Source organism: Bos grunniens, chromosome 17, assembly GCF_055505025.1.
Source record: "Bos grunniens cultivar Pamir isolate PY7600 chromosome 17, Bosgru_T2T1.0, whole genome shotgun sequence".
Lineage (NCBI taxonomy): Eukaryota > Metazoa > Chordata > Mammalia > Artiodactyla > Bovidae > Bos > Bos grunniens.
The window spans coordinates 2549322-2570150 of record NC_141181.1 but is presented as its reverse complement, the minus strand read 5'-3'; the positions used below and the strand labels follow the sequence as shown (position 1 = coordinate 2570150).

Below are 20829 nucleotides of genomic sequence, written 5' to 3'. Positions count from 1 at the left end.
TCAGCCACTACCTGCATTCTTATTTTCAAGCTATTCCTTTTTTTCAAGCAGTAATGGCTACTCCTGCCATGGGCATTTGCATAAGTCCAGAACAACCTTGGGCCTTCCTTTTCCTTTCCCCTGTTTACTTGGTCAGCTGACAGTGGTCCTTGCATTCTTAGCAGAGATGTCATCCTCTCTAGGAATCTCTGCTGCACATCCCATCCCACCTCAGCTCTGGGTAGGTCCCCTTCTTTTGTATTCCCATGATAACACATGGGATACAGGATAAGACTTCCCTTTCTAACAGGAAAGTGCCACAAAGGAAGGGACTGTCTTGTTGATTATCCACATCTCTATCTTTTAGCACAGCATGTGGCACATGTAGGCATTCCAGAAGGACTGGAGACCACTGAGAACAGACATGTACACCAGGATAAATGGCACAGCATTTAGTTGTAACCACAGGAGAAAGGGGGTGTACAACTTCCATCCCCAATGCCAGAGGATCTACTCTGGAGCTGACACAGGTGAAGTAGTGCCCAGGTAGGCAAGTACACTGCACTTACCCCTTCATGCTGCAATAGAGAGACCTGACCTCTCCTCTGTGGGGTTTGAAATACAGAAATCTGGGGTGTGCACAAGAGCCACTGACACATAGGCTTAACCAGAAAAAAGGGGAAAAGTTGAGTCTGCAGAATGGAAAGATATAGGCTTCAAGGGCTCTTTGTCTCTCATTAATAAAGTGTTTCAGGCCCCAGGTCAGTTCTTCTGCATTGGAGAGGGAATCTAAAGACTACATCTCCCAGCAACAGGAAACACAGGACTGAAGAAGTTGTGCTGAGAGTCAGGGCCTAAGGCCACCTCATGAGCCATTTTATAAAGATTTTAAGTTATTAAAGGTTTCCCTAAAGATAATATATATTCTCCCTTAGCAATGCACTTGTATTTTTAATAAGAATAACTTTTATTTCATCAATAATTTAAAAATCAATAAAACTATGGAAAGATTTCTTAAATTCCAAAAAAGATTTCTTTTTTTGAAAAGAAAAAATGTTTAAAAATCACTTATGACTACTTGCAAATAAAATCACTTTCATATTTATGTATTCTGGGCCATATTTTTTCTTCAGAAATATTTTATAGTATATAATCTCTTTTTAAAGTACATTTTAGATTTATTTACTTTTCTAGCTTTATTGAAATATAGTTAACAAATAGCTGATTCATGTTGAGGTTTGACAGAAAACAGCAAAATTCTGTATAATAATTATCCTTCAATAAAAAATAAATTAATTTTAAAAATTGTATATACTTAATGTGTGTAATGTGATGAATATATATATATGCATACTCTGTCTCTCTCTCTATATATATATATATATAGTGAATTGATTACCATAATCAAGTTAATTAACACATCCATCACCTCACATAGTTACCTTTGTGTGTATGTGTGTGTGTGTATGATGAGAAAGCTTAAGATCTACTCTCTTAGCAAATTTCATATATATAGTACAGTGTTATTATTTGTAGTCATCATGATGTACATTAGATCCCTAGAACTTAATCATAACTGAAAGTTTGGATTCTTTGACAAGCATCTCCCGTTTCCCTAATCCCGCAGTCCCTGGGAATCATCATTCTACTGTCTGCTTCTATGAATTCACATTTTAGATTCCGTACATAAGTGAGATCACATGGCATCTGTTTTTCTGTGACTGCCTTATATCACTTAGCAAAATGTTCTCCAGATTTAATACTACTGTCACAAATGACAGGGTTTCTCTCTTTGTTATGCTAAGTGATATTTATGCGTTATGCCTTCTTTACCTGTTCATTCATACTCAGGGATATGGGGATTCTGCCTCTGTTGGTAGGGCTGGTGCTGGCACAGGGGTCTGCTTCAGGGTCCATAGTTGGATCCATACATGGCAGGCCTGTTACCAGCTATGCAGGTGAGTGTAATTCCAGCCAGGTCCCTGGGAGGATACCCAGCAGGCCACGGGGTGAGCTCCTGGGTAGGCAACATTAACCTCAAGTGGTAGCTGTTAGGGACTGAAACTGAGTCACAGGACTGTCCAGGTCCTTGGCCAGGACTGAGGTCTGCAGTGCTGAGGTCTGCAGTGCTGCCTCTGGGCTCATGGACAGGAGTGTCTCCTGCCATGTTTCTGAGTGGGCAGGACAGCTCCTGGATACAAGCTACATGGATGTTTCAAGATCTGCAGTTGGACTGAGTTTGGCAGACCTGTTACCTAAGACGTGAGTAGATGTAACTCTTCCTGGGTCACTTAGAAGATGGTGCTGCTGGTGGGATGAAGGTCAAACAGGATCATTGCCAAGTTCACAAGAAGATGGGACTATGTGAGGGTCTGTTTTTGGGACCATGATTGGCAAGTCTATCGGCTGGGCAGGAACTTGCCTTCTCAAATTGGCTCTCCCTGGTCTTGGACTCCACTGGGATTTTGTAGCCTCCTACTTGTATTCCCAAATTCCCATAAGTACACTTTTTCCTGTGAGTGTCTGCTGAATGATCACTGTTGCATCATTTCGTCATCTTGTTAACATTAGTTTCAAGTGCACAATCTTTAAGTGCATTCAGCCCTCCAAGTCTACATGTTCCACATCTGCAGATTCAACCAACTATAGATCAAAAATATTTCTAAAAATTCCAGAAAGTTCAAGAAATCAAACTTGAATTTGCTGCATGCTCACAACCATATATATATAGCATTTACACAGTATTTGTAACTATTTATATAACATTCACATTGTGCTAGGTCTTATAAGTTATCTAGAGATGATTTAAAGTTATAGGAAAATGTGTGTAGGTTATATGGAAATATTATGCATTTTATATAAGGAACTTCAGCATCTGTGGATTTTGTTGTTTATGGGGGGTTCTCAAATCAGTCCCCTGTGGAAACCAAGATGGCTGAATAATTTTTCATAAATTTTTCCATATATGTGTGTCTCTGTGTGTGTATATATGTGTGTGTGTGTGTATCCTGATGTATGTGTGTATGTACATATATTGCATGAATGTGTGTATATGTGCAAACTTGAGTGCAATCTCAAACATGATAGAATGATCTCAGTTCATTTCCAAGGCAAAACATTCAACATCACAGTAATCCAAGTCTATGCCCCAACCATTGATGGTGAAGTAGCTGAAGTTGACCAGTTTTATGAGGACCTATAAGACCTTCCAGAACTAATCACCCCCCTCCCACCAAAAATGATGTCATTTTCATTATAGGGGATTGGAATTCAAAAGTAGGAAGTCAAGAGATTTGTGAAATAACAGGCAAGTCTGACCTTGGAGTACAAAATTAAGCAGGGAAAGGGCTAACAAGAGTTTTGTCAAGAGAACACATTAGTCATAGCAAACACCATTTTCCAACAACACAAGAGATGACTCTACACATGGACATCACCAAATGGTCAATACTGAAATCAAACTGATTGTATTCTTTGCAGATGAAGGTGGAGAAGCTCTGTACAGTCAGCAAAAACAAGACAAAGAGCTGACCGTGACTTCGATCAATAGCTCCTTATTGTAAAATTCAGGCTTAAACTGAAGAAAGTGGGTAAAACCACTATGTCATTCAGGTATGACCTAAATCAAGTCCCTTATGATTATAAGGTGGAGGTGACAAATAGATTCAAGGGATTATATTTGATAGATGGAGTGCCTGAAGAACCTCTGTTATGGACAGAGGTTGATAACACTGTACGGGAGGCAGTGACCAAAACCATCCCCAAGAAAAAGAAATGGAAGAAGGCAAAATGGTTTTCTGAAGCAGCTTTTAAAATAACTGAAAAAACAAGAGATGTGAAAAAAAGGGGAGAAAGGGAAAGATATATCCAGTGAATGCAGATTTTCAGAGAATAGCAAAGAGAGATAAGAAAGCCTTCTTAAATGAACAATGCAAAGAAGTAGAGGAAAACAATAGAGTGGGAAAAAGTAGAGATCTCCTCAAAAAAAATTAGAGATATCAAGGAAACATTTCATGCAAAGATGGGCACAATAAAGGACAGACATTGCAAGGACCTAATAGAAGCAGAAGCAGAAGAACAAAAAAGGTCTTAATGATAACCAGGTAACCACAATGGTGTTGTCACTCACTAAACTAGTGGGCCTTAGGAAGTATTACTATGAACAAAGCTAGTGGAAGTGAAGGAATTTCAGCTGAGCTATTTACCTAAAAGATGTTGCTGTTAAAGTGTTGCACTCAATATGCCAGCAAATTTGGAAAACTCAGCAGTGGCCGCAGGGCTAGAAAAGGTCAGCTTTCATTCCAGTCTCAAGGAAGGGCAAGGCCAAAGGAATGTTCAAACTACTGTACAATTGCACTCATTTCACATTCCATTAAGGTAGTGTTCAAAATCTTTCAAGCTAGGCTTCAGCAGTATGTTAACTGAGAACATCCAGATATACAAGATGGGTTTAGAAAAGGCAGAGGAGCTACAGATCAAATAACCAACGTTCACTGGATCACAGAGAAAGCAAGGGATTTCCAGAAAAAATTTACTTCTGCTTCATTGACTAAACTAAAGCCTTTGTGTGGATCACAATAAACTGTGGAAAGTTCTTCAAGAGATGGAAATAACAGACCACCCTACCTGTCTTCTGAGAAACTGTATGCAGGTCAAGAACTAACAGTTAGAGGAGAACATGGAACAACAGATAGATTCAAAATTGGCAAAGTAGTATAACAAGGCTATATATTTTTGTCTTGCTTATTTAACTTCTATACATCATGAAAAATGCTAGGCTGGATGAATCATAAGCTGGAAACAAGATTATTGGGAGAAATATCAACAATCTCAAATATACAGATGATAGTACTGTAATGGCAGAAAGTGAAGAGAAACTAAAGAGCCTCTTGATGAGGATAAAAGAGGAAAGTGAAAATTCTGGCTTAAAGTTCAACATTAAGAAACTAAGATCATAGCATCTGGTCCCATTACTTAACAACAAATAGAAGAGGAAAAAGTGGAAGCAGGGGCAAATTTTCTCTTCTTGGGCTTCAAAATCACTCTGGATGATACCTGCAGCCATGAAATTAAATGGCACTTGTTTCTTGGAAGAAAAGCTATGACAAACCTAGACAGTGTATTAAAAAGCAGAGATATTAGTTTGCCCACAAAGATCCAAATAGGCAAAGCAGTTTTGGTGTTTTGAGTAGTCACGTAGGGATGTGAGAACTAGACCATAAAGAAGACCAAGTGCTAAAAAGAATTGATGATTTTGTATTGTGGTATTGGAGAATGAGAGTCCCTTTTATAGCAGGGAGATCAAACCAGTCAATTCTAAAGGAAATCAGCATATTCATTGTAAAGACTGATGCTGATGCTGAATCTCCAATACTTTGGCCACCTGATGTGAAGAAACTGACTCACTGGAAAAGATCCCAATGCTGGGAAAGAATGAAGGCAGAAGGAGAAGGGGGTGACAGAAGATGAGATGGCTAGATAGCATCACTGACTCAATGGACGTGGATTTGAGCAAGCTCTGAGAGGTAGTAAGAGACAGGGGAGCCTGGCATGCTGTGGTCGATGGGGGTTGCCAAGAGTTGGACATGACTTAGGTACTGAAAAGCAACAATATATAAGCAAAAATATAGATATGTTCATACTCTGTGTACTACTCAACTAAGTTGGGAATGGATTCTCATGGAAAAGAGAGTCTACGACCTTAATTTTGCTTACATGGTCATGATGGAGGTAATGCTTTAATGGAATTGGCTGCTGTATCATGGCTTATAACCTAAGCAGCATATTGGCAGTGTATCTCTGTTGTGTAGCTTCTTGGACATCCCCTAGCATTCTATCCATTAGCCCTAACAATGATTCTATAAACTCTATTGCACTATAACTACTCTTCCTCATTATACTGTTAATAACTAAATTGTCTTCTATTTTTCTGGCTATTGAACTAAGACTTAAACACTCCTCCTCCTGCAGACCTCCACAGTGTTTGTGATTTTTCTGGACCCACCATTGCTTTACTTTGGAGCATGGGGAAAAGTAGTCCTCTCTCCTCTCTGGTAGAGAGAGAAGGGATAAGCGAAGCTGCTTCCTTAGAGGTTCACCATCTATTGAATGATTCTTTTATTTCCTGCTTCCCTTGGCTTTCCTTACAAAGATAAGGGTGATGTTTAGGTGTAGCAGAATCAGTTTAGATTTCACTTAATAACTGAAGGGGGGTTCTGGCCCAATTATTTATAACTGTTTCTACTATCAAGAGTGTTTTACATATTGAAGTCCTCGTGTTTGGGGCCTAGCTGCCAATGACAAGGCCATTAAGAAGTTCCACACATCTGTTCCAGAGATTGTTGAAAAAATACTGATTAGTATCAGTGGCTTGGGCTTCTTTTTAGCACTAGAGACGGAGAGAGTGAACTGATTGGAGCTATGTTCAGAAGGTAGAATGACAGCAGTGTGTGAGTGTCAGGGTGTGAGGGTGTAAGAGAAGACAGCCTCAAAAATACTTTCAGGTTTCTGTGTTGAATGAACAAATGGCATTGCTTTCTAAGATAGTGGACACGGGAGGGATGGTAGTGGGACAAAGATTACAAGTACGGTTTTGTCAAGCTTGAGATACTTTGTGGGATGTGCAAGAAGAGATGACAGTTGGATAGCCAAGTTGGAAAGAGAAGCTGGACTGGAGCTATACTCTTGGAAGTTGTAGGTATTTCAACTTTGTGGATGAGACTGTCTTGAGAAACAAGTAAGAGCATGAAAGGGGAAGTGGTTTCTTTCACTGTTGTTTTTACTTGAAATAGAGCAAGTTCATTATGTCAGCATGTTGATGGGGAGCAACTGGTATGAGTGGGAGGTTGAAGATATAGTGGCCAAGTGAGATCTCTGGGAAGGAAGAAGAAATCAGATTTAGAATATGTGAGAAGCAATGGCTTTTGGTTGACTGACAAAGTTTTTTTTTTTAATTATTAGAGGAAGGAAAAGGAAAGGTTGGCTATAGATACAGACTTATTTGCAGCCACAGTTGTGGGAAGTTGAAGAAGTTCCCATCTTATGGTTGAAAGTCAGTAAGGACTCAGGGGCATTATGTCTCTTTGGCAACTATGCAACATCTGTGTCACGCTTTTCTGAAGCTGTGAAACATGCACAGTTTATATTCATAGGACTTTTTGAGCAAAAACATTATCAACAGTTCTTCTTTCTAAATGATTCCTTAGAAGTTTGTGTTTCTGGTGAAGGGGGTGGGGCTAATACAAACTTTTAGATATGCCAAAACTCAAAGGGAGAATAAAAAACAAAGTTGAAAAGCTTCATAGTATATAACACTTTGAAACTAAAAGTTAAGGATTGCAAACATCCATTTTGTAAAGAGGACAAAATGATACACCTAATAATAATTACCAGAAGGTTTTATTTATATCAGAGCTAATACTCATGGAAAAAAGGCTCAATCTTTCATGTTGTTGTTGTTCAATGCTAAGTTGTGTCCAACTCTTTGTGACCCTGTAGACTGCAGCACACCAGGCTTTCCTGTCTTCCATTATCTCCCAGAGTTTTCTCAAGTTTATTACTTTTCATACCCTCTTATTAAAATTTTTTAAAAGCCACCCACTCTGAGAATACTGACAAATAACTAATGAACTTCTCATGCTTGAGACTGAGATATAAAAAGGATACTACTAAGAAGTTGTTAGAAACACACAGCAGAAGGACTGGGACGTGGACCAAAGGAGATGAATCATCTGCAGAGAAGTGTTTTTCTCCATGATGCAGGACCCAGAGGCAGAAGGCTCACAGGCAAGACCAATGATGCCCTTGGAAAATAACAGCGTGAAAGCCCTGGCTGCCATCCTCATTCCCAGCACGTTCGGGGCCACCCAGTGGAGCAGCATTTCACCACTGATGATGGATTTGCTACCATTTGGGACACTTAGCATTAGCATTAAAAGAATTAGGCATTTAATATTAACAGCGAGGAGAAGGGGAGGGTAGAGGAGGGGGAGAAGGACAATTACTTCACATTTCAGCCTGCATTTCCAAAGCATACTTCCTCTGAAAACATTATCAATCATTTTCTTATTGAGTTAACAGACAAGTGCTGGGTCTGCTGGGCCTGGTCAAAACACTCAGGATTGTCTGGCCGTGTGTATTTAACCCTGTTGAGTCTATGACTCTTTGGGAAAAGACTTATATAATGAAAGAACTAAATAAAAGTTGAAGGTCATAGCTGAAGAAGTATTAAGTTGTAAGGAACTGACTAAATGCTTTAAGAAACCAGTAAAAAGACTAAACACAGTAGATTTTGTGAAAGGTGTCAACATAATAAATACTCACAACCTAAAAGTTGAATTATGTTTATTCACGGAATTTTTAGGACTTCAAGCCCGAGAGACAGCATCTCAAGTGACCCTGAGAGAACTGGTCGGAAAAGGTGAGGGGAGGGGCCAAGTTACACCCAAGTTTTGCAACAAATGTGAGATAGTTTGAGCATCAAAATATTACTGTTAATTAAAGAAAACTAGATATCCCAAATTAAGGAATTTAGTGCTTTTCTATATATGGGAAAATGCAAGAGTCTGGGCTCATTGAAATCATTACCATTCCTTTCATATGCATCTCAGCTATCTGGGAACAGTATCCTGTGTTTTTCTTATCCTGAGTTCCTCAGAGCTCACCATAGGAAGTGGCTACAGCCTAATGGTTGCTGATTGCAGGGATTCTTCTCCTTCCTGAGTGTCCTTAGGGCTCACATTGAAAGGCTGCAATCACTGATTACTGTTACATCCTTGTTTACTGACATGGCAGGAAATACTCCATTTCTCAGAGGAGTAAGTCTTAAAGAAAGGTACAGGAGTGAGATGATTAGAAAGGAGGAGAGAAGCATTTCAAACAGGAGGACTGTTGTGACTAGGGTTCCCCAGGACAGGCTAAAGGAAACACCTGGTGATTAGCTCACTGCTGGAGGCTACGAGCAGGGGTGTAGACAAGGACAAGGGGGCTTAGAAGGTTCTAAGGCAGCTCACTATTATTTGAACACCAGTCCAGGCAAGCCCAGTTTCTGGTCCTCTCCTACCCTTTATGATGGGTTTATTCAGAAAGTAACAAGTCTAGAACTCATTTTCTTTTTACTGGTTCATTGTTCACTCATTTCCTTTATTAATTAAAAAAAGGAGGGGATTCTAGAATATTGCTTGTTCAATTTGCCTGGTGTTTTAAGGCAGGCTGTCAATCACATCCTCTCTAAAAGATCAAGCAGAGAGAAGAACAGGTGAAGCAATAAAACCAGCAGTGGGTACTGTAGCCACACTGGACGGCCTCCTGTGGCCTGGGCTGACTGTGGGAAAGTGTCATGCCCTGGGAATGTCCGGGTTTACTTATTATTATTAGATCAAAAAGGGCAGTTGTGTCTGGGCATCTTTATTAGTCACATTTTTTTGGAGACCTGTAGTTCTGAGTATTTAATACGTGACAGGTGGGGAGTGAGGAATTGCTTTCAAGAGTACTGCAGACGGTTTGTGAAAGTTGACTAATTTCTCAAGGACACTCCACTGCAATGAACGCACCATTACAAATTGACCTGCTATCTGTGTTGGCATGATTTACTCTTCCAGCAGAGCAAAGGTCAATCTCTCTATTTCCTTACTTTTTTATTGTTTTATAATAACTTTTTCTTATCATGCTGCTCGACTATTTCTTTCACTGTAGGTTCTTTGTATTCCTATGCTTTATAATGTTATATATATTCCTATGAGTCACCAGAGATCTTCTTTGAAAGGAAGTGAAATATAAACATATAATACTTTTTATTTTGGCTTAAATAAGAAACTATGAGGGAAAAAAACGTGAGAGAAACCATCTAGGATATTTATCTGCCAAGTAGGGTATTCTCAGTTGCTTCAGTCATGTCTGACTCTTTTGCAGCCTCATGGATTGTAGCCTGCCAGGCTCCTCTGTCCATTCTAGGCAAGAATACTGGAGTGGATTGCCTTGCTCTCCTCCAAGGAGCCTTCCCAACCCAGGGATTAAACCCATGTATCCCATGTCTCCTGCATTGCAGGCAGATTCTTTACCCACTGAACCACCTGCAATCTGTTTTAAAGAGTTTCTGAAAATAGTAACTTGCATCTTTGTGAGTCATTCCAGTGTATGTACTCAGTGTTAGAAATTTGTTTATGTTTAACCCAAGTTCACAAGTTACCTTTAAACAGGGGTTCCTCTTTCACTGTCTCAAGGGTGTTCTCTTCCCCTTGTTCCTAGCTTTCAGTGTCCTAGTCCAACTACAAAGTCACGTATGGGAAACACCCCAACTCCATATGGTAAGTCCCTCTGAGCTATCTCCCTGGACTGTGGTGGGCACGAGACCTTAAGGGGAGGCTAAGTTCTAGGTGTGTGTGGACTCAAACCTGAGGGTGACCTGTCCCACTCAGCGCATGGTTAGCAGATCCCCAGGAGGGATTCTGAGGTTTGGGCAGGTAGTCAGTTCCAGGCCAGTGGAGATCTGCTGAACTGTCACCAGGTCACCTCAGTCCTGGAGTTAACTCTGTGGGGCTTCTGGACCTTTCTGAGGTGTCCCTTTCAGGCTCATGAATTCTAGCCCTTGGGTCTGCTGTGAGATGAGTTGGGAATGGTATCAGGTATGCTCCTATCTCCTAGTTTCCATTCCAGCCACTTTCTGTTTTCACACTTCAGATTTCTATCCTCAAGCAAGCAAAATGCTCAAAACACGATGACCCTTTCTTCTGTAGTAAGGTCAGAGTACTTAGAAACACAGGACCAGTTTCTTAGAAACTTTCTGGTAGGTGAGATGAGAAGCTTTCATTACATCTTGGTGAGTCATTTTTTTCCAATGAATGAGAGAATATATTTTCTGAGGAAGCAAATCAACAACATTATGTTATTTTGAAGACCTGATTCCCAAGGAAAAGATATGGAATTGAATATCATTCTGATTTTATTACAATAGCATGTCATAAGCTTAGAGATGATTGTTAAAATCGTATTATGGCCTTCTTTTTTTCTCTAGGCACAACTCTTTCACCCTTTAAAAAAATATTAGATATTCTACAAACCTGGTTATCTTTCTTGTTTTTCTTGTGTCTGCCTCCAAACCCTCATATCTTTCCTTAAAATGAGACCCACTGCTCAGTGCTCTGTGAAGGCTCTATTTCGTTGCAAGGTCATATCAGGGTTTTAAATACCATTTTGGTAACCACTTATACTTTGCAGACATTTAGTTTCATAATTTTATAAAGGTACTTTTCTGCTAAGTCATGATTGGCTTCACTTCATGGCATCTAGATAGCCAGCCCTGCTTGAAGGCACCAGCGTTTCAGATTCCTTTATTCCTTTCCTGTAATAAGTACTCCCCAGGATACACTTGCCTGAGTATATGTTTGGGAACAAGATGATGAAAGGATGCTTCACAGGCTCATTCTGATCACTGGTCCTTAATCAACTCACCCCTTCCAGCTCATCCCAGAGTGACTGCCAAGGCATTTTGCAAGCTCTCTATCTCCTAGCTCTCTACCTGTCACACTATTGCTTTCAGTGACTGCACTTTCAGCACTGACACAGCTCCCAGGATTGCTGGGTGTGGATCCCTCCCCCACCTTTTTTTTTTCCTGAGTCACAGGGGATTTTGCTCTTTGGACAGCAACTTTGAGCCTGAGGCTGAGATGGACGTGGTGGACTGGCTCACAACTCAGGGCTAACCACCGCTTAGGGCTTCACCCCTATGCTGCTGCTTTGACTCAGTTTTATGGTTCTTTAGTCTCTTTTTGGAGATACTACTTGTTTTAGTTGTTGTACATGTTTGGCTATAAGTTACCTTAACTTTGGAGAAGGCAATGACACCCCACTCCAGTACTCTTGCCTGGAAAATCCCATGGATGGAGGGGCCTGGTAGGCTGCAGTCCATGGGGTCTCTAAGAGTCAGACATGACTGAGCAACTTCACTTTCACTTTTCACTTTCAGGCATTGGAGAAGGAAATGGCAACCCACTCCAATGTTCTTACCTGGAGAATCCCAGGGACGGAGGAGCCTGGTGGGCTGCCGTCTGTGGGGTCACACACAGTTGGACATGACTGAAGTGACTTAGCAGCAGCAGTAACTTCTACCCTGGAGAAGGAAATGGCAACCCACTCCAGTATCCTTACCTGGAGAATCCCATGGACAGAGAAGCCTGATAGGCTATAGTCCACGGGGTCGCAAAGAGTCGGACACGACTGAGTGACTTTTTACTTTTACTTACTTTTACCTTAACTCTGCCTTAATGATGGCTTAGCTGAATAAGACTGTGTTTACCTCTCATAACAATCTGAAGGTGGTTTTTTGGTGGATAGTGTTGGTTCAACTGCTTGTCAGCCTCACCAAGGACACAGATTTGCCTTTCTTACCTTTGCTGCCCTTAAGTCACACATTTTCTTTCTCCTGGTGCCAAAATGGGATCTACTGCTCCAGATGGAATGTCAGTGATGGGTGTGCACAAGGTGGAGGAAGAGCTGAAGGTCAGAAGCTCTTTCCTCTTTTTACCTCTTTCCTGAAGCTATGCTTCATTGCCCACACTTGCCTACATGAGAAACCAGGAAAGAGGTGATTTTTTCCAGGATCTCAGTGGTAGAGAGGAACACAGGAGAAAACGGTTGGAATGAATGTTTGGTCACCCAACCAACAGTGCTTCAAAATGGAAGTGTTCCAAATTCATTGTTTATGGTAGCCCCTGTACGGCAGCTTATGGTTACTTATCCTTTCTGCTCAAGGATCTCTCCAATTATAACGCAGGTGTGTCTCCACTACTGAAGATGAAAATACCAGATATCCTCCGTTCTAGGTTTCCTTGCAGCTAAGGTGTGTAAATCTCCAAGAGAAAGGGAGAAATTAAACCTGTATCCAGCTCTACTTGAAGCCAACATCATGCCTTGCCAGTCACCAAAACTGTTCAGTTACATGGGTCAGTATATATGTCTATTTTTTTCCTTAAGATAATTTGTGTTGGATTTTCTGGTACTTGAAACCAAAATTATCCTAGTTAATACACACTTACAGTGCAATTTTTCTGGATAAAATAACAAAAATTATTTTCAATAGTATTCTTTTTGTTTTTAACAACTTCAGTTTGCTGAAACCAGTTAAAATTCCAAATGTTAGTCTTTCTTTTTTTCATTACTCCTCTCTCCCCCCTCACCTAAATATGGTGTCTGTGTTGTCTTAGAAACCTTTAGTCCATAAGATAAGTCATGAATGGACATAAAATTGCATTTAAAAGGAAGTTATACAAAGTTTCTGTCTCCTCCCACCTCCATATTTGACACTTTCATATAGGGACCTTGTTTCAGTGAATATTTGGAGGCAGGGCCATCAGCCTCCAAGACCAAGGAACCCACTTCCTGATACTCATGTCTCTCTATACCTCTTTCTCACACTGATCTTGCACAGCACACATAAAAGATCATGTGTCATCTCCAGAACAAAATTTAAAAGACTGGAGCTTCTATTTTAGGTTTTTGTTCCCCCTCGCTCCCTCTTCCTCTGGGGAAATCTAACTGCTATGTTATAAGCAGCCCATGAAGAAGTCCATGTGGTGAGATGCTGAGGCCTCCTCTTGGATGTGGAACCTCCAGTCCTGATGGAATCTCAGCTCTCTGCAGTCTTAGTTGACATGTGGACACTGGGTCAGAACCATCAGCATGTCCCAGATTCTTGAGCCACAGAAAATATATTAAAAAAATAGTTTACTTGCTCTGAGCTACAAAGTTTTGGGGTGATTTACCACATAGCAGCAGAGAATTAATATAGACTGCTTAACTTACTTGACAATACATGATCAAAAAATTAAATAACTGCATGAAGGAAAAGGGAGGCACAGAGGAAAATCAGAATAAAGAAGACATAATGGAGACAGCAGTGAAGTTTGAATACAAACTGTATGCTGCAAGTTCCTGTTTATTAATATGAAGTGGGCCACTGATTTGTCCCAAAGATTTTGGGAGTCAGCACAAAATGGGAGAGATACAATTAGTACAATCCAGAAAGAAATTTATCCAACAGATCTTTATACAAAGAACAGTGTACACTATCAAAAATGGATGTTTCAAAAACAAAGTTGCAGAAGTAAAATTATTTATTCATGCTTATCTTTAATAATCCTCTAATTTGTAAGAAATAAAATGTTTCCCTTCAAAAATAGAATAGACTTAATTATAAACCTAGCAAAGTTTAATCTGAGTATATAAAGCTCACAGTATAAAGACACTGGTGAGAATCAGAACTTAAAATTCAAATTGTTCTTCTTTCAGTTCAGTTCAGTTCAGTTCATTCGCTCAGTCGTGTCTGACTCTTTGCGACCCCATGAGTCAGAGCACGCCAGGCCTCCCTGTCCATCACCAACTCCTGGAGTTCACTCAGACTCACGTCCATCGAGTCGGTGATGCCATCCAGCCATCTCATCCTCTGTCGTCCTCTTCTCTTCCTGCCCCCAATCCCTCCTAGCATCAGAGTCTTTTCCAATGAGTCAACTCTTCCCATGAGGTGGCTAAAGTACTGGAGTTTCAGCTTCAGCATCAGTCCTTCCAAAGAACACCCAGGACTGATCTCCTTTAGAATGGACTGGTTGGATCTCCTTGCAGTCCAAGGGACTCTCAAGAGTCTTCTCCAACACCACAGTTCAAAAGCATCAATTCTTCGGCGCTCAGCTTTCTTCACAGTCCAACTCTCACATCCATACATGACCACTGGAAAAACCATAGCCTTGACTAGACGGACCTTTGTTGGCAAAGTAATGTCTCTACTTTTCAATATGCTATCTAGGTTGGTCATAACTTTAGGCACACTTAAAAAATATTGAACTTTAAATTAATTGTTTAATGTGAGAATGTATTTGTAAGACCCAGTGAAAAGTGGGAGCTGTGATTATGGAACAACTGAATTTAGTTTATAAAATTGTGGAAAATAAACTTCCCCAAATATTCTGGAAAATGTTCCAGATCTGCCTTCATTTATGTGTAAGAAAGATAGAAAAATGCAACAAGAAAAAACAACAGCTAGCTAATCAACTCACATATGAACTTGTGAGATCTGAGCTTTTCTGAGACAATATACATTGGTACATAAAGTTAAATATGATAAAATTTGGGGCATTGTAATCATGAGAATGAAATTGCAACAATATAGATGAATTCAGTATTGTGTAAGAAGCTGCCTGATGCCAACAAACTTCCCAACTCTGTGATCAATGACTCAAGATGATAGCTTGAAATCATTCACTTGTTAAAACTCTACCATCACATCACTGGATGAATTTCTCAAATAGAATGTTGAGCAAATAAAGCAAGGGAATATGATTGCACTTATGTAAAACACAAAAAATGTCAAACTGACATATTGGTAGTGGTGAGGATAAATGATTATCCTTGGAGAGAAGGGTGGTGAGAGGGAGGAGCATGAAGTGAACGTCAAGGCTGTTGGTAAGATTCTATTTCTTTTTTCTTTTTTTTTTTTACTTACTTGAGGTACCCAGAACAGTCAAATCCATAGAGCTTAAAAGTAGAATGGTGGTTGCCAGTGACTGGGGGGGAAGAAAATGGGGAATTATTGTTTAGTGGATATGAAATTTAGTTTTAGAAGGTGAAAAAAGTTCTGGAGATGGATAGTGGTGATGGTCAGAACAATAGAAATAAAGAAAATGTGGTATATCCATATAATGGAATATTATTCAGTCATAAAAAAGGAAATGAAGTACTGCTTCAATGTGGATGAAGCTTGAAAACAATGCTCAGTGGAAGAATTCATATATAGAAGGTCACATATTCTATCATTTCATTTATAGAAATGTTCAGAATTGTCAAATCCATGGAGAAAGAATGTAGATTAGTAGTTTCCCCATTACGGAGTGGTAGGGAGAAGAGGGTCAGAGAAGGCAATGGCATCCCACTCCAGTACTCTTGCCTGGAAAATCCCATGGATGGAGGAGCCTGGTAGGCTGCAGTCCATGGGGTTGCTAAGAGTCGGACACGACTGAGCGACTTCGCTTTCACTTTTCACTTTCATGCATTGGAGAAGGAAATGGCAGCCCACTCCAGTGTTATTGCCTGGAGAATCCCAGGGACGGGGGAGCCTGGTGGGCTGCCTTCTCTGGGGTCGCACAGAGTCGGACACCACTGAAGTGACTTAGCAGCAGCAGGGAGAAGAGGGTATTGAAAAGTATGGGGTTTCTTTTTAGGGAGATGGAAATGTTCTGGAATTAGTGGTAATGGTTATACAACATTGCAAATATACTGAAAATTACTGAGTTATACACTTGAAAACTGGGAAAATGAATTTTATGTCATGTCCTTTTGATTGCAATTTTTTAGAAGGAATGAGATTCTATTTCTTGATTTGAGTATTGGCATGATGGATGGGTCCACTTTTTGAAAATTCATAACTATGTACTTTTGTGAGTTGTACATACTTCTGTGTGTATTATGTTGTTGTTCAGACACTAAATTGTGTCTGACTCTGCAACCCCATAAATTGCAGTATGCCAGGCTTCCCTGTCCTTCGCTGTTTCCTGGAGTTTGTTCAGATTCATGTTCATTTAATTGATAATGCCATCCAATCATCTCACCCCTTCTCCTCCTCCCCTCAATCTTTCCCAGCATCAAGGTCTTTTCCAATGAGTTGGCTCTTCACATCAGGTAAAGAATTGGAGCTTCAGCTTCAGTATCAGTACTTCCAATGAATATTCAGGATTGATCCTTTAGGATTGACTGGTTTGATCTTCTTGCTATCTAAGAGATTCTCAAGAGTCTTCTCCAGCACCACAATTTGAAAGCATCAGTTCTTCAGTGCTCCGCCTTCTTTATTGTCCAACTCTCACATCTGTACGTACTACTGGAAAAACCATAGCTTTGACTACATGGACCTTTGTTGGCAAAGTGATGTCTCCACTTTTTAAAATGCTGTCTAGTTTGTCACAACTTTTCTTCCAAGGAGCAAGAGTCTTTTAATTTCATGACTGCAGTCACCATCCACAATGGTTTTGGAGTCCAGGTAAATAAAATCTGTCAAGTTAAAAACGACAGAAAGTAAGAAGCAAGCTTTTAAATTAAAAATGAGTCAACAGGATGAAAGGCTGCAATACAAACACAAAGAAGAAAGCAGTATATTAGAAGGCACTGAGGTCCACTAAAAGCAAAAGTCTTTTCCAGGAATTGGGTGTCACGGTGTTTGGCACAATGCAGGTGTCATTAAATATTTATGTATACAATGAACAAGTGAACATTTCTTTTAAAATCAGTCAACTCTTAAAATGAAGTATTGTGAACACTCCTATAGATGCTCTTTTCAATTGTTTTTTAGCAACATAAAACATTTTCTAGATAATATTAGAAGAGGATCAATTTCTTATTATAACTGTTTGCTGCAGTCACACCTTTCTAGCATAGGAGACAAACAACCAGAGTAATGGGAAATAATTTGACACATAATGCTTCACAGAATGAGATTTCAATTCTCCTATTTACAAATTAAAAAAAAAAGATTTAAATAAATTCTTTTCTATTTACTTAGTTCACTGTGATACATACAAAACTGAGTGATGATGTTGTTGGGTATGGGCAGATTTGAATTTTTTTCATTCCCATGAATGGGCTTTTATTTGTTTTTATGAAAGGTTGGTAATTCAGGCTCAAAACAAGAGTAGCTTTGGTGGACTGTGTAAACCCCTCTAGAATTTGTCAAGTAACCTGGGTAGAAGCTTTTATTTTATTAGGCAAACAAACTAAAGTTATTTATTCATATAAAAATATGGCATAATGTAATATAAGACAATAAGATCTTACCTTTTGAGGAAAATAAAATTAATAAAGAATGGATTTCACTCTATTATATAAATAGGAAACTCCCCATAAATATTATTTCTCCTAACTAAGCTTCTGAGAAATATTCAGTGACTGTGAATTTGGGGTTATCTCCTCTAGTAAGTACCGTGAGTGCAGTTAATTTCTGTTGCTATTTCTGTTAGAAAGCATATGATTTCACAGTCAGAAACACTGGGAGGATAGGGAAAGTTAGGAGCTTGAATTAAAATGTATTTGTAAAGTGTGTTTATATCTTGTAAGAGAGAAATTCTCACCTCAGGGAAATGTAGTTGTATTTCTATTGTTCCTGACAGGAATTTGCTTGAATTTGATTCAATTAAATAGTATACATAGAATCCCATCTGCAAACAGTGAGAGTTTTATTTCTTTTCCAATTTGTATTCCTATTATTTCCTTTTCTTCTCTGATTGCTGTGGCTAGGGCTCCCAAAACTATGTTGAATAATATTGGTGAGAGTGGGCACACTTGTTCCTGGTTTTAGAGGAAATGCTTTCAGTTTTTTGCAGTTGAGGATAACGTTTGCTGTAGATTTGTTGTATAAGGCCGTTATTATGTTGTGGTATGTTCCTTCTGTGCCTACTTTCTGGAGAGTTTTTATCATAAATGGGTGTTGAGTTTTGTCAAAGGCTTTCTCTGCATCTATTGAAATGATCATATGGTTTTTAATCTTTCAATTTGTTAATATAGTTTATCACATTGATTGATTTGCATATATTGAAGAATTTTTGCATCCCTGGAATAAAGCCCATTTGATCATGGTGTATGATCTTTTTAATGTGTTCTTGGATTCTGTTTGCTAGAGTTTTGTTGAAGATTTTGCATCTATGTCCATCAGTGGTATTAGCCTGTAATTTTCTCTTTTTTTTGTATGCATCTTTGGATGGTTTTGGTATCAGGGTGATAGCATTCTTGTAGAATGAGTTTGGGAGTTTTCCTCCCTCTGCAATTTTCTGGAAGAATTTGAGCAGGATATGTTTTAGCTCTTCTCTAAATTTTTTGTAGAATTAACCTGTGAAGCAATCTGATCCTGGGCTTTTATTTGTTGGAAGATTTTTGATTACAGTTTCAATTTGTTTGCTTGTGATTGGTTTGTTCATATTTTCTATTTCTTTCTGGTCATTTTAGAAAGGGTATACTTTTCTAAATGTTTGTCCATTTCTTCCAAGTTGTCCATTTTATTGGCATATAGTTGCTCATAGTAGTCTTTTATGATTCTTTGTATTTCTGTGTTGTCTGTTGTAACTTCTCTTTTTTCATTTCTTTTTTTTTTTAATTTTATTTTATTTTTAAACTTTACAGTATTGTATTAGTTTTGCCCAACATTGAAATGAATCCACCACAGATATACCCGTGCTCCCCATCCTGAACCCTCCACCCTCCTCCCTCCCCATACCCTCCCTCTGGGCCGTCCCAGGGCACCAGCCCCAAGCATCCAGCATCGTGCATTGAACCTGGACTGGCGACTCGTCTCATACATGATATTACACATGTTTCAATGGCATTCTCCCAAATCTCCTCACCCTTTCCCTCTCCCACAGAGTCCACAAGACTGATCTATACATCAGTGTCTCTTTTGCTGTCTCGTACACAGGGTTATTGTTACCATCTTTCTAAATTCCATATATATGCCTTAGTATACTGTATTGGTGTTTTTCTTTCTGGCTTACCTCACTCTGTATAATAGGTTCCAGTTTCATCCACCTCATTAGAACTGATTCAAATGTATTCTTTTTAATGGCTGAGTAATACTCCATTGTGTATATGTACCACAGCTTTCACTGATTTGAGTCTTCTTTTTTTTTCCTTGATGATTGTAACATTTTGTTTATCTTCTCAAAGAACCGGCTTTTAGTTTTATTGATCTTTGCTCTAGTCTCCATTTCTTTTTCATTTATTTCTGCTCTGATATTTATGATTTCTTCCTTCTAACGTGGGAGCTTTTTTGTTCTTTTTCTAGTTGTTTTAGGTTTAAGTTTAGGCTCTTTATTTGATGTCTTTCTTGTTTCTTGAGGTAGGTTTTGTATTGCTATGAACTTCCCTCTTAGCCCTGCTTTTACTTTATCCCATAGGTTTTGGGTTGCCATGTTTTCATTGTCATTTGCATTTAGGTATATTTTGATATCTTTTTTGATTCATTCAGTGTTCAGTTCAGTTCAGTCGCTCAGTCGTGTCCGACTCTCTGTTGGTTATTCAGAAGCATATTGCTTAGCCTCCATTTGTCTGTGTTTTTCATAGTTTTTTTTTTTTTCCTGTAGCTGATAAGATTTTATAGCAATGTGATCAGAAAAGATGATTAAAATGATTTCAATATTTTAAAATTTACCAAGGCTAGATTTCAGACCCGGGATGTGATCTATCCTGGAGAATGTTCCATGTGCGCTTGAGAGAAAAGTGAAATCTAATTTTCTTTCTTTTTTTTTTTGGATGAAATACCCTATAGACATCAATTAAGTCCAACTGGTCCAATGTATTATTTAAAGTTTGCATTTCTTTGTTTATTTCTTGTCTGAATGATCTGTCCATTGGTATACATGAGGTATTAAATTCTCCCACTATTATTATATTGCTTCTATTTCCTCTTTAATAGTTGTTAGCATTTGCTTTATATATTGAGGTGCTCCTATGTTGGATGCATATATATTAATAGTTGTTATGCCTTTTTCATGGATTGATCCCTTGATCATTATGCAGTGTCTTCTTTGTCTCTCATAAGAGTCTTTATTTTTAAGTCTATTTTATCTCATATGAGTATTGCTATTCCTGCTTTCTTTTGGTCTCCATTTGCATGGAATATCTCTTTCCAGGCCCTCACTTTCAGTCTTTATGTATCCCTAGGTTTGAGGTAGGTCTCTTGTTTGTTTGCAGATGACATGATTCTCTACATAGAAAACTCTAAAGATGCTACCAGAAAATTACTAGGGCTAATCAATGAATATAGTAAAGTTGTAGAATATGAAATTAATACACAGAAATCCCTCACATTCCTATGCACTAACAATGAAA

The 20829-nt window shown here is 39.0% G+C and overlaps 1 long non-coding RNA gene across 1 annotated transcript in view; it reads left to right on the top strand.

Annotated features, from left to right (window-relative positions):
* The first annotated feature begins 10198 nt into the window (after window positions 1–10198).
* LOC147354923 (uncharacterized) overlaps window positions 10199–20829 on the top strand; it is a 34453-nt gene continuing 23822 nt past the window's right edge. The window contains exons 1-2 of the long non-coding RNA XR_015144099.1: window positions 10199–10283; window positions 12749–12917. This is a non-coding gene — a long non-coding RNA (uncharacterized LOC147354923). The remainder of the gene's footprint in view (window positions 10284–12748; window positions 12918–20829) is intronic.